Raw genomic sequence first — 14,353 nt, forward strand, 5'->3', positions numbered from 1 at the left:
ACTTGCGTTTGGTACTCGATAAGCTGAGGGAACACCAGTTCTACGCCAAGTTCTCCAAATGCGAATTTTGGCTCGATGAGGTTCTTTATCTTGGTCATATCATCTCTACCAAGGGCATCGCGGTGAATCCTGAGAAGGTGTCTGCAATTGTGAATTGGGAACCACCTCAGAACGTGAAGCAACTCCGTAGCTTCCTCGGTCTCGCAAGCTACTGTCGAAGATTCGTTGAAAACTTTTCTAAGATCCCGAAGCCTCTCCCAAATCTTCTCCAGAAGCACGTCAAGTACGTTTGGTCTCTATAGTGTGACATTGCTTTCAACACTTTGAAAGAGAAATTGGTCACTACTCCAGTTCTGACTCCGCCTGATGAATCCAAACCGTACGAGGTCTTTTGCGATGCCTCTCTCCAAGGTCTCGGTGCAGTGTTGATACAAGAGAAGAAAGTTGTGGCTTATACTTCTCGCCAGTTGAAGCCCAACGAGAAGAACTACCCCACTCATGATCTCGAGTTGGCGGCAGTTGTGCATGTTCTTTTGACTTGGAGACATCTCTTATTGGGAAGAAAAGTGGACATCTTCACTGACCACAAGAGTCTCAAGTACATCTTCACTCAGCCTAATCTCAACCTCAGGCAGACTCGATGGGTCGAAATGATTCAAGAGTATAATCCGAGTATCGAGTATACTCCAGGCAAGGCCAATGTGATTGCTGACGCATTGAGCAGGAAGGCTTACTGCAACAGTCTAATTCTCAAGCTTTATCAACCCGAGCTTTGTGAAGCTTTCCGCAAACTTAATCTGCAAGTGTTTCCTCAAGGTTTCCTCGCCAACCTTCAAGTCTCTCCTACCTTGGAAGACCAGATTCGCCAAGCCCAACTTCTTGATGCTATGGTGAAGAAGGTAAAGATTGGGATTGCCAAGAGTCAACCCAAGTATAAGTGCTACCGCCTTGATGACAAGGATACTCTCTTTTTCGAGGATTGTATTGTTGTGCCCAAAGGTGACCTTCGTAAAGTGATCATGAACAAGGCTCACAATTCTCTCCTCTCCATCCACCCTGGGAGCACGAAGATGTATCAGGACCTCAAGCAGGCTTATTGGTGGACTCGAATGAAGCGCGAGATTGCTCAGTTCGTGAATGAATGTGATGTCTGCAGAAGAGTGAAGGCAGAACACCAAAGGCCAGCGGGTCTCCTCCAACCTCTTGCCATTCCAGAATGGAAGTTTGACAACATTGAGATGGACTTCGTGACTGGGTTTCCAAAGTCCAAACGTGGCAATGATGCTATATTCGTTCTCATTGACAAACTCACTAAAGTGGCTCACTTTTTGCCTATCAAAGAGTCGACCACTGCAGCTCAATTGGCGGAGCTCTATACCTCTCGGATTGTCTCTCTACATGGGATTCCTCAAGTGATCTCTTCAGACCGTGGCAGCATCTTTACCTCCAAGTTTTGGGATTCTTTTCAGAAGGCCATGGGCACCAACATCCGCTTCACCACAGCTTTCCATCCTCAAACTAGCGGTCAAGTCGAGCGTGTCAATCAGATTCTAGAAGATATGCTCAGGGCTTGTGTGATCTCCTTCGGCATGAAGTGGGAGGATTGTCTTCCATATGCTGAATTCTCCTACAACAACAGTTTTCAAGCAAGTTCAGGCAAGGCCCCATTCGAAATTCTGTATGGCAGGAAGTGCCGTACCCCTCTGGTCTGAAACCGGTGAACGTCAGCTTCTCGGCAATGAATTAATCACAGAGGCAGAGGAGATGTGCAAAGTCATTCGAGATAACCTCAAAGCAGCCCAATCCCGCCAGAAGAGCTACTATGATAGTAAGCACCGTGATTTCGCTTTCGAGATCGGAGATCAGGTTTACCTCCGCGTCTCTCCTATGAAAGGTACTCGTCGCTTCGGTATCAAAGGGAAGCTTGCCCCTAGATACATGGGACCTTTCAAGATCATCAGCAAGAGAGGCGATCTCGCCTATCAACTCGAGCTTCCTTCAAACTTTGCAAACGTTCATGACATGTTCCATGTCTCTCAGCTTTGAAAGTGCTTCAAGACTCCTGACCGCACCGTCAACTTTGAGGACATTGAGCTCCAAGAAGATCTCTCTTATCATGAGCACCTCGTTGCTATTCTTGAAGAGACTGAACGCAAGACTCGCAACAAGTCAATCAAATTCCTCAAAGTCAAGTGGTCACATCATTCCGACCATGAAGCTACCTGGGAACGCGAGGATCACCTCCGTTCTGAGTACCCGGCAATCTTTCAGTCCTAGATCTCGGGATGAGATCCTTTCGTAGTGGTGGAGTGTTGTAACACCCCGGATATGATTTACCCATTATATAATCCAACTCTTGCCGTTTCCGGCGTTAAGTTATTTTATTTCCTCGGGTTAGGGTCTTTGTCTCCGTGAGTTGTTATCATTTCCATGCATCTCATATCATTTCATCATGTGCAATGCATTTGCATACGTGTTCATCTCATGCATTCGAGCATTTTCCCCGTTGTCCGTTTTGCATTCAGGCGCTTCGTTCTCCTCCGGGGGCCATTTCTACTTTTCTTTCGTGTGTGGGGATTAAACATTTCCGGATTGGACCGAGACTTGCCAAGCGGCCTTGGTTTACTACCCGTAGACCGCCTGTCAAGTTTCATACCATTTGGACTTCGTTTGATGCTCCAACGGTTAACCGAGGGACCGAAAAGGCCTCGTGTGTGTTGCAGCCCAACACCCCTCCATTTTTGCCCAAAACCCACCATAACCTTCTTCATCATCTAGAGTGTTCGATCACGATCGCGTGGCCGAAAACCGCACCTCATTTGGACACTCCTAACTCCCTCTATGCCTATATAAAGACACCCCCAAAAATCTCCTTCTCCTTCCTCCCGAAAACCCTAGATCCATCTCCACCCGCCGCCGCCGGACAAAATCCGCCGGGCTGGACATTGTCCAATCCGCGCCGCCACCACCACGTGTCGGATCCTGATTGGGTCGCGCCGCCGCCCCACTTCGCCGTTGCCGCCGGCCAGGGAGGCCCAGGAGGGGCCCCCGAGGCCCGGTTGTCTCCCGGTGCCGCCCAGGGCCATCTTCCCCGCTGCCAGCCGCCCCACCGGACTTCCCTCCGCCGACTGTCGCCCTCACCGGCGCGCGCCGCCCCAGCTGCCGGTACCTGTCGCCTCGGCCGCCGTGCCCGCGCCACCTCGCCGCGCCGGCGCCGCCACCCTGCCGCCTCGGCAAGCTCCGGCGGGCGCCGTCCCACGCTTCCTCCTTCCCCGCCGGCCTCTCTCCGACGAGCTCAAGATCCATCTCCGGCAAGGACGAACCTCGGGAAGCGCGCCGAACCGGATCCAGATCCAGATCCAAATTGCTCGGTTGACTTTTTTGCCCGAAACCCTAGATATTTTGCCTCTGTTCATCGTGCCGTAACTCCGCATCCGAAGCTCCGTTTTTGGCATATAGCATATCAAAATGTTCGTCTCAGAGAGCACATAATTTCATCTCATTCAATCATTTTTATTTGAGTTCATCTTGATGCCCGGAATGCTGTTAGAAGAATGCTATTTGAGATAATTCTCAGATCTGCTGCTCCAATTAGATATTTGTCATTTTTGCCATTTTTGCCATTATTATTTGAGTTCATCTTGATGCCCGGAATGCTGTTAGAAGAATGTGTTTTTTATATGTTTTGCCGTCTATCCAGAGGTGCAACCCGTGTATTTTTGTGATGTGTGTGGTGACTAGCACAAGGTTGCAAAGTGGTGCATTCGTTAATGCTGATTTCAGGGACTTAGCATTTCCACAAAGTCCTTGATCTGTTTATCTCATTATGCCATATGTTCATGTTGTTTCCTAGTGATCCGTGCCTCTTTTGAGGAGGATCAGTAAGTATGTTTTGTTAATCTTTTAGTGCTCTATCCATCCATGTCTTTATTTGCAATTGTGGAGCACCCTAGCTTGAGTTAATCGAGCTCTACTTTTGCTATTTCATGAATCTGGGCAGATTGTCTACTTGTTAGCGATTTTGCCGAGGATGTTGTAGTTGATCCGTGCATGCTATGTTATTTTTCTTGCCATGTCTAGCTTGTATTTTGTGTATTCTTGATGGGTGTATTCTTAGATTGTCATGCCTTGCTCTGTAGTGAGTGCATCGAGCTCGCAAACTTGCCTACTTGATATCTGTTTTGCATGCTCCAGTTTTTCTCTAAGTTTGTGATCTGATTATGTTTTTGCCATGTTCGCATGCTTGCAAATGTATTTTCTGATCCCTTTTGGCTCAAGGTCACTAAAGGACTTTTGTTAAGCTCTTTGAGTAGATCCATGCCATGCTTTACCCTGCCATGTTCAGGTCCTGTAGCATAGAGTTTTCATGCTCCAAAGAGTGCTATCTGATCTAAAATTCCAGACAAGTGTTAATTTCACTAAGTCTGAGATCTGTTTGCCAAATGCATTTTTGCCATGCTTGTTTGAACCTGTTAATGGATGAATTGGCTGTAGCTCAGTGCTAGTCATTTGTTAAGCATCATGAGTGGATACCTGCCATGTATTTTGTTGCCATGTTGGAGTGCTGTAGCATGTTCATCTTGTTGCATTTAGATGGCTACTTGCTGTAAATCGCAGAACGTGGTCATATTTGAATTGCTTGCCATTTCCAAACCGTAACTCCGATTCCGGTGATCTTTATATCGTTTCCAAGCGATTTCATCTCACCTTCCCAGTGGCACACTTGGATTTCAAAGTTGAGGCCAGGTTCATTCATTCCTTGTCAAATCTTGCATATGCATCACATATCGCATCCCGCATAGCATACCATGATTGCATCATCTTGTTTGAGCTTTGCACGTGGTTGATTGTGTCCTTGTTGCTTGTTTGTCTTATTTGGGTAGAGCCGGGAGACGGGTTCGCTAATGAGGAGCCGGTTAAGTTTTGCTTTCGAGGATCCAGTCAAGTCTGACAACTTTGCAGGCAAGATGATCATACCCTCGAAATCACTACTATCTTTGCTTTGCTAGATGCTCGCTCTTTTGCTATGCCTATGCTACGATGCCTACCACTTGCTTATCATGCCTCCCAAATTGCCATGTCAAACCTCTAACCCACCATGTCCTAGCGAACCGTTGATTGGGTATGCTACCGCTTTGCTCAGCCCCTCTTATAGTGTTGCTAGTTGCAGGTGAAGATTGGAGACCGTTCCTTGTTGGAACATTATTTACTTGTTGGGATATCATTATATTACCATGTTATCTTAATGCATCTATATACTTGGTAAAGGGTGGAAGGCTCGGCCTCTCGCCTAGTGTTTTGTTCCACTCTTGCCGCCCTAGTTTCCGTCATATCGGTGTTATGTTCCCGGATTTTGCGTTCCTTACGCGGTTGGGTTATAATGGGAACCCCTTGATAGTTCGCCTTGATTAAAGCTTTTCCAGCAATTCCCAACCTTCGTTTTACCATTTGCCACCTAGCCTCTTTTTCCCTTGGGTTTCCGGAGCCCGAGGGTCATCTTATTTAAACCCCCCCGGGCCAGTGCTCCTTTGAGTGTTGGTCCACCTCGTCAGCCGCCGGTGGCTACCAGGGGCAACTCTGGGCTGGCCTACCGGAAGTTTAGACAATCTGAGTGTGCCCTGAGAACCAGATATGTGCAGCTCCTATCGGGATTTGTCGGCACATTCGGGCGGTGTTGCTGGATTTGTTTTAACTTGTCGAAGTGTCTTGAAGAACCGGGATACCGAGTCTGATCGGAACGTCTCGGGAGGAGGTCTATTCCTTTGTTGACCGTGAGAGCTTGTCATGGGCTAAGTTGGGACTCCCCTGCAGGGATTTGAACTTTCGAAAGCCGTGCCCGCGGTTATGGGCAGATGGGAATTTGTTAATGTACAGTTGTAGATAACTTGAACTTTAACTTTATTAAAATGAATCAACTGTGTGAGTTGCCGTGATGGTCTCTTCTCGGCGGAGTCCGGGAAGTGAACACGGTGTTGGAGTAATGCTTGCCGCAGGATGCCCTCTAGTTACTCGCTCGCGCTTTGCCTCCTCTTCTCTCTCTCTTTTGCGAATAGGATAGCCACCATATATGCTAGTCGCTTGCTGCAGCTCCACATATTTTCCTTTGCCTTACCTTTTAAGCTTAAATAGTCTTGATCGCAAGGGTGCGAGATTGCTGAGTCCCTGTGGCTCACAGATTACTTCCAAACCAGATGCAGGCCCTGATGATTCCGTTCCAGATGACGCGCATGAGCTCAAGTGGGAGTTCGACGAGGACTCACACTGATACTACGTGTCTTTCCCTGATGATCAGTAGTGGTGCCCAGTTGGGGCGATCGGGACCGTGTCGCATGTTGGGTTTATCTTTTGTTTTGGCGCCGTAGTCGGGCCATGAGTGTTTGAATGTTGTAATGCTATTTATGTACCTTTGATTGACGTGGCGAGTGTAAGCCAACTATTATATCTCCCCTTTTATTATCTATATGACATGGGATGTTGTGAAGATTGCCTAACTTGTGACATTGCTTTCAATGCGGTTATGTCTCTAAGTCGTGCCTCGACACGTAGGAGCTATAGCCGCATCGAGGGCGTTACACCTTCACAACTCCCTTTGTATGGAACAAATTATGCCTCTGATTTTGCTCAGCTTGTGTGACCTGCACACTCAAAACACGTTGAGCAACTAAACATTCATACCTGTCAGCATCTTTAGGAGCCATGTATTGTGTCTCATGATCAGAATCATCTCCACCGTGTTCTTCACGTGTAATAAGAGCCAAAGTCTCCTTATCATAGTCACTAGCGGGCTCATACCCACCATCCTCAGTAGCAATCATCACACGCTGAGATTTGCATTCTCTCGCAAAATGTCCTCTTCCCTTACAACGACGACAAATAATATCACTTGTGTGCCCTGTTGATGCCATGGAAGAAGAAGAACTCTGCGTAGGGCCGGGAGGTGTGCTCTTGGCAGATAGTGGTGGTTGTGCCTGCTTTCTTGTATCACGGCTGGAGGTGGCACCTGATGGAGGTGCTGGTGATGCGGAGCATCCCACGACCATCCCCATGGATGCCACCTTAACTATCCAAGCTCCAAGTGGACCAATGACAAGGGCTAGGGCACGTGCTACTCAATCCAAGGTGACATCACTCCTACTTGAGTTTTCCCCCTCTTCAAGTGAGATATGGCTACTGCCTAAGTCCGAGATACTATGTGTCATCAGGTACAATGCTTGAGACTCGGAGCCGAGGACTGTAGAAGAAGAGACAGGCGTCAACACTCTGGACAGCCCGGAACTTCTGGCCAGAGCCCGGAACTTCCAGCCAGAGCCCAAAACTTCTGGCCCCCGGACTTCTGGCCGACCCGGAGCTTCCGGCCGCCGATGACTTTGACCAGCCCAGGCGTGCCAACTCTCGGGTTAGCCCGGACCCCGTCCCGGACCTTCCGGTGCCCGGAACCTCCGGCCTGCCCGGACCTTCTGGCCCCCGGATGCCAGCACATCTCCACCGCGCCAACTCTCCGGTTAGGCCGGACCCTCCCCGGAAGCTCCGGTGCCCGGAACTTCTGGCCTAGCCCGGAACTTCCAGCCCTGCCAGTGAGTAGCCACTTGGGCCGAGGCCCGTGTACCCTTTCGTCACCTAGACTATATATACTCTATCCCGTACGACTTTCTTGGGTTAGCATTGGTTTAGCTCATTTGAGAGATAGAGCTATGGTCATCCATATCGGGTCTCCTCCGTGCGAGAGACCGTGGCCTCTTCGGAGAAGATCCCTTTGGATTCAAGCCCCCTTTCTAAGGGAAGATCCCCCCGTGGATTCAAGGCCTCCTCATGGAGAAGAACCGGTTACCTCTTGTATCGTCTGTTGTTGACTTTGGATCTTGTATCTTCCTTTGTGTTCAGTGATCTAGCGCATGTGTGATCATTCTTGTTGGTTTTAGTGTTTCTCTCGTGTTTCCCCTCATGATTCCCCTCGTTTCCCCCTCGTGTTCTTCGCGGGATCCACTCCTTTCGTGAAAGATCGGGCTATAGGGTTCCTACCCTACATCATCTTGGTATCTAGAGCGAGGTTGATCACGATTTGGGAGTCTCCCCTTTGTGTTTCTAGCCTAATTTTGTTGTTTTTCGTCCTAATACGAAAATCCCCACCAAAAATAGCCCCAATTTTTTTGTGATTCATTCGTGTGTTGAGATTTTGTTGGTTTTGATTCGTGAATTTTGTGTCTGGCTCGTAGATCTAGCCTTCCCACCCTTCTTTTCCTCCAATTTCTTCTTTTCCCCTTTGGATTTGGGCTTTTCCCCCAAGTTTTACCTCCCAAATCCACGATCCCGAAGTCTCTGTTCTTGGCAGAATCACGACCACCGGAACTTCTGGTCCAGCCCGGATATTCCGGCCCCCGGACCTTCCGGCTTTCCCCGGAACCTCCGTCTTTCCCGGAACATCCGGCTTCGACAGAAAGTTCGCACTACTACCACAACTCCACCCAATTTTCCACCAAAATTTGTTCCGGTGCTCACCATATACCATATATATTTCCGCATACCTCCACCACTTCTGCATAACCCACCATTTTTGGACCGTTTCGCTCTCTGACACAATTGCTACTTTGAGGTTTGAGAATTTGAGTTGCGGTACCGTATCCTTTTGTGTTTCGGCTATCTAGGTATGGTTCGACATCAACGCTGCTCATCTTCGCCACGGGCGCGTCATCAACAACGACCACCTCGACTACGACTTGGTATTCGTGCCACCATTTTGACACCATACCAGAAGCAAGACTGGTAACCTAATCTTGGTATTGGACATGTCATTCTTGCCATTACATTGATAGCCATCATAGGCTTACTCCTTTGCGTTGCTTACCCATCGAGACTAGCCATTGTGTATTGCCGGCAACAAGACTTGTGCACATTAGTGATCATACTTCCCATAGCAGACATACATAAATCATTGTTCCCTATATTGGTATCATCTCATGTGTCACAAACTTGTCATCGCATACTCACTTGCTATCTTGGTTCGTCAAACATTGCATGAGAAAAGAGCTCAAACATCAAAGAGCCAACCAAGCTTTAAGCAAAGAGGAAAGATACGCAAAGAGCTTTTAAGCAAGAACCATAGCATCATACAACATTAAGATTATCATACTCAATCATCTTGGATCATATCATAGTAACACCTTGCATACAAAGTATTTGGGATAGAAGTCGTTGCATGTTTGCTAAGTAGGTTGTGCACAAGTTCTTTTATCCGCCTATCGTGCAATCGTGCTAGCGTCTCTCTAGTGTTGTGCAACAAGAGCATTTTCGTGGATTCCACATTTTGGCTCACCCTTGGTTGCACAACCCCACTTATCTTTTTGCGTGTGTGTTTCCGTGTACCTTATATGCTTGGTCTACTTGTTACATTGCATCTTGCGAATCTTTTCCAACATTATTGAAGCTCACTTACAATTGCATTAAATTTTCTGCCACCATCCTAACCAAGCTCCACCAAAAGCTTTTACTTGTGTAGGTGTGAGAAACTGACAAGAACTCGTACCAATTGTGATATTTCCTTGTCCTACATTGGGGTGATCCTCGATCCACTTTCAACCTCGGTCAAGGTACATTTGGTACTCGTTCCTCTCTTTCTACCACTCACATTTGTCTTGGAATGATGGATAGGCCAAGTACTTCTACCAACCCACTCTTCATGGAGCAAGACGACAACATGAACTCCTTCGTCACCAAGAGTCACCTCTTTGCTGCACAACGTGCTTTGCATCAAGAGCAACAAGCGATGAGTGAACGCATCGACAACCTTGCCGCCGACTTGCGACTTTCCGAGCAACGTACAAAGGACTACTTCGACCATAAGCTCGACGATCACAAGCAAGAGAATGACGCAAGGATGGACGAAAATCGTGCTTTGTTGCTCAATAGCTCGTCTTCCACTTCAAGAAGGAGCTGTTCAAGCCGCCACTCCAACTTCACCCTCTCCGGCTCAAGTACACCGACATCGAACACCCTTTGTCGAGCCGCGCGCGCCGACCGTCAAGCAAGCCTCAATCCCCTAAGAGACACCGACTCTCAAGAGCGCCGACAACATCAAACTCAAGAAGCCTTTGTGCTTGCACGAGAACGGCAACGTCAACGCCAACATGAAGAGGAAGAGCGAGCACGTCTACACCAAAATGCCCAAGATGCCGAGGCACAACATCAAGCACAACAACTCTGTGAGGCTTAAGCACTTGCGGCGCAACACGCTCTACGCGATTCGAGTCGAGCCATTACCGACCGAAGCCGACAAGCCCGTGAACAAGAAGAAGCACATCGCGAAGAAATTCAAGAACAAAGATTTCACGCTCGGGTGCATCGTCAAGTTCCTCTTTGAGCTCGCGAAGATCCTCCACAAGCTCGCCAACACCATCAAGTTCATAGAGAGCATGAAGACAATGGAAATCCTCCACGACAAGAGCAACATGCGGATAACAACCCTCCGCGTCAAGAGCACCACGAGTTGAACAATCATCTACAACATGGGCGTCATCATCCCTGGCCCCAACACAATGAGGAGCAACGCTTCGGCAAGCTCAAGTTCACCATGCCCAAGTTCAACGGAAGCAACGATCTCGAAGAGTACCTTTCATGGGCATTTAAAGTTGACAAGATTTTCTGTTTGCACAATTATGACGAAGAGAAGAAGATCACAATGGCATCCCTTGAGTTCCAAGGCTATGTGCTCATTTGGTGGGAACAAGTCATTGAGCGCCGAGAGGCAAGAGGTGAACCACCCATCACTACTTGGGCGCAAATGAAGGATGTCATGAGAGCACGCTTCGTACCTACCTACTACAACCACGATCTCTTCAAGAAACTCCAACAACTCAAGCAAGGAACCAAGAGCGTTGAAGAGTACTACAAGGAGATGGAGATTTCCATGATACGAGCCAATGTCACGGAAGATGATGAGCAAACAATGGCATGTTTCTTGAATGGACTGAATCATCCTGTCAAGAAGATCGCCGACTTCCAACCATACTCAAATCTCATCGAGCTAGTGCACCAAGCTGCCAAAGAGGAACGCCAAGTGAAAGATGATTTCAAGTATGCCAAGTTCTCATCCAAGTCCTACGGCTTCTCCAATAACCAAGCTTCAACGACTCCAACACCGACCACAAGACCTGCTACTTCCAACATCGACAAGTCGACTTCCAAGAAAGTTTCGCCAACTGCAAGCAACCCTACTACAGGCAACTTCAAGCCGAGAGCTTCATCATCATCAACCCCAACCGATGAGTGATGAGGACATTAATACCATTGTTACACCCATAGCCCCTGCTGCTGTACATACTGGACCAATTACTAGAGCTCGCGCACGCCAATTGAATTATCAGGTACTTTCATTTCTTGGTAATGATTCTAATGTTCATGTGAATATGATGCTGCCTAAGTTGGATACATTTGTTTGCTTACAAATGAAGGGCCTAGCTTGGACAAGAAAGATGAACCTTGGAGCAAGTTCAAGCATGGAGATGATGGCATGTGCAAGGGGAACAAGAACAGAGTTACAAGTGATGATTCCAGGACTCTGAAGCCACCATAATGAGTGCATGAAGCATGGGACGAAATATACAAGATGCCACTTCATAAATTTCGTCCAGAAGCTATTCTAGGTGCTGCGTCACCTTATTATTGGGCCAGGCCCATGTATTTTCGAAATACTTAAGTATAGGCTGTTTTTAGGGTCCCTATGTGTGGGGAAACAAGAGTTAGGGTTGGTTTCGGACCCCTCAACCAAGGGCCACAAAATTCCCCCTCTCTCCTCCATATATACACCCTTAGGGCATCGTTTAGACTTTATGTTTTGTTTAGATTAAAAGTTCGCCATAGCTGCAACTTCGCATACTTCGTTTGTGTCCAACGACCAGACCAAGATGTCACAGAACCCCACCTTGATCAATAAAGCTTTCATATTATATTCGCAATATCCAGATTGCAATCTCAGTTTCTTGCTTGTTCTTCGTTTGCTCGCAGGAAACAGGCCCACGTGGTCAGGTTGATCGTGCTCCGGCGTGGTCAATAACCCCTCGGAGTTGGTTTAGCGATTGCTAAGGTGCGACGTCCTCGCACGTTCGTAGTCGGATCGTCAAAGTCGACTTACTCTAAAATGATAGCCACCATCTCATCGAAAGATGGGACACCTTTGCCTCTATCAATGATACCATCAAGACGAGTTCCTTCAAGTGTTTCACATGCGGAGGCCGAGGCCACAAGTCCTACGAGTGAGCCATGGTCTTCAAAGACGATGGCACGTATGTCTCAATGAGCGACGGCAAAATGGAAGCCGTTGAGCACGTCGCCATGCACCGCCCAGTGAACAATGAAGAAGAACAATTGATGAGGACATCCCAGGTTCACCTTCTTTATCATCTTCTCCTGATGATAAATCTCAGCCATCAAGTGAAGCTTCTACAAAGAAGATCTATTTGGGTCCCATGACAAGGAGCCGTGCCAAACAAATAGCACAAGAGGTGAACGCACTCCTAGCTTATCAGTTTGCTCCCTTGACCAGCTGGTTAGCACGAATTTGAGCCCCTCTTTTGGCCTGGTTTCACACCTAAACTAGGAGGGCTGTTCCTAGTATAAATACCCCTTCCCCCACTTCAGCCACAACTCTTTGGCAATTTGATTTCAGCATAGGTTAGCTAAGTGCAACCAGAATATTGTTCGAGAGTTCACTTCCTCCTTAGCTCTTGTAATCTTGCCTTATGAGAGGGTAAACTCACTTTGTGATTTTACAACAGCAGCCGTTGAGGCGGCGACCAGTTCGTGCTTCCAACTTCGTGCGTGGTTGCATGGATTGGAACTAAGAGTGTGGTTGGGCGAATACTTGTCGCTGGTTGTTGCATTTGCAATAGTTAGCTTCGGTCTCGTTAGGTTGCACTAGTTATCCTTTACTCGACAACATTGTTGGTTGGGATCGAGGGTTTCCTTCGTACCCTTCAGGTGGCGTTGAGTCGCAACATAGAGCCGATCCTCTGTGAAGATTGGGCAACCCCGTATCATCTTGGTATCAGAGCTTCCGTTGACACGGTAGGAACTTGTATCCCTAGTTTAGTTCGTGTTCTTATTCATCCTAAAAGTCCAGAAAATAGCCCCACAAAAAAATCCCTTTACCTAGCCCTTTGCAGCCTTTAATCTATTATTTGGTGAGTTTTATCAAGTTCTTGTCAACTAGATCTTTGTTTTTAGTTGTTGAGTTCCCCCCCCATCCAATCTTGTGTGTTTGTGTTCATTTTCGTGCACAGATTTCAGATCTGCATCCTCCACCAAATCATGCATATCTTTGTCATCCGGAGTCCATTTTGAGTGTTTTTGTGCATTTTGAAAAGCCCGCACTGTGTGCTCTCCATTCATCCTTGTTAGATCTGATTCCCGCCGTCTTTTCCACCCAGTAAAATGAGATCAGTTCATGTGTGTTTGCTGCCAAAGTTTTAGCTGCATGTTCTTGTTGGTTGACTTCATCTATTGTGATTTTCGTGATTCCCCCAAAGTGTGTGTTCAGATCCAAGTCCCTTGTTGAATGTTTGTCAAAAAAAGAGCAAAAAAAAGGCAAAAAAAAGAGAGATCTGCCCAAATAAAGAAAGTGTGTGCAAGAAGCAAAGGAGAGAAAACTTGGGACTGTTCTTCACTTATATCTTGAGAAATCCATGTTTGTGTTGTGAGCTTAAATGTGTCAAGTGTGAAAAGTCTTCAATCCTTGCTTGCAGCAAATCTGATTCCTTGGCGAGAGTTGCATGTACCTCACGTATATCCCATTCAGCAACTAAATGCATTAGAATCTTGTGTGGATGATTACTTGGTTCAACAATATCTAGAATGCAGATTAGTGCACCTTTTGCTACATATATACCCCACCCAAAATCCACCAAACAGCCCCACATGTGCAACCCTAGACTTGTATTCGCTTGATTATCACTCTTTATATACCAACCACCGACACCACGGTTGAGCATGATTCTGCTCTCATTTGGAAGTTACATGAGCTTCGGTTGGTAAGTGAGGTGAGCTTGAGTTGTTATCCACATATATGCTTCTAGTACTATAGGGCTTTTGGAGAACTAACCATGGCAGGTGAAGAAAACGAGTATGATGTTGAAGGAAATGGGCATCTCAATCAGCCCGTCACACGGTTTCACTCTAACGCATTACGTGATGATCTACACTAAGAGTTCAGAAATAGCCTTGACCCAATTGAAGAGAAGCAAGACAAGTTGTCGAGAGATTTGCAGCAACTTATGGGTAATGTTGATGAGCAACTCACTCAGAACATGGCAGCCATGAGGACTGGTATTGTTGCTAATATTGTGCGAGAGCTTCATCAGAACCG

This window comes from Triticum aestivum, chromosome 1A (assembly GCF_018294505.1).
Source record: "Triticum aestivum cultivar Chinese Spring chromosome 1A, IWGSC CS RefSeq v2.1, whole genome shotgun sequence".
NCBI classification, from domain to species: domain Eukaryota; kingdom Viridiplantae; phylum Streptophyta; class Magnoliopsida; order Poales; family Poaceae; genus Triticum; species Triticum aestivum.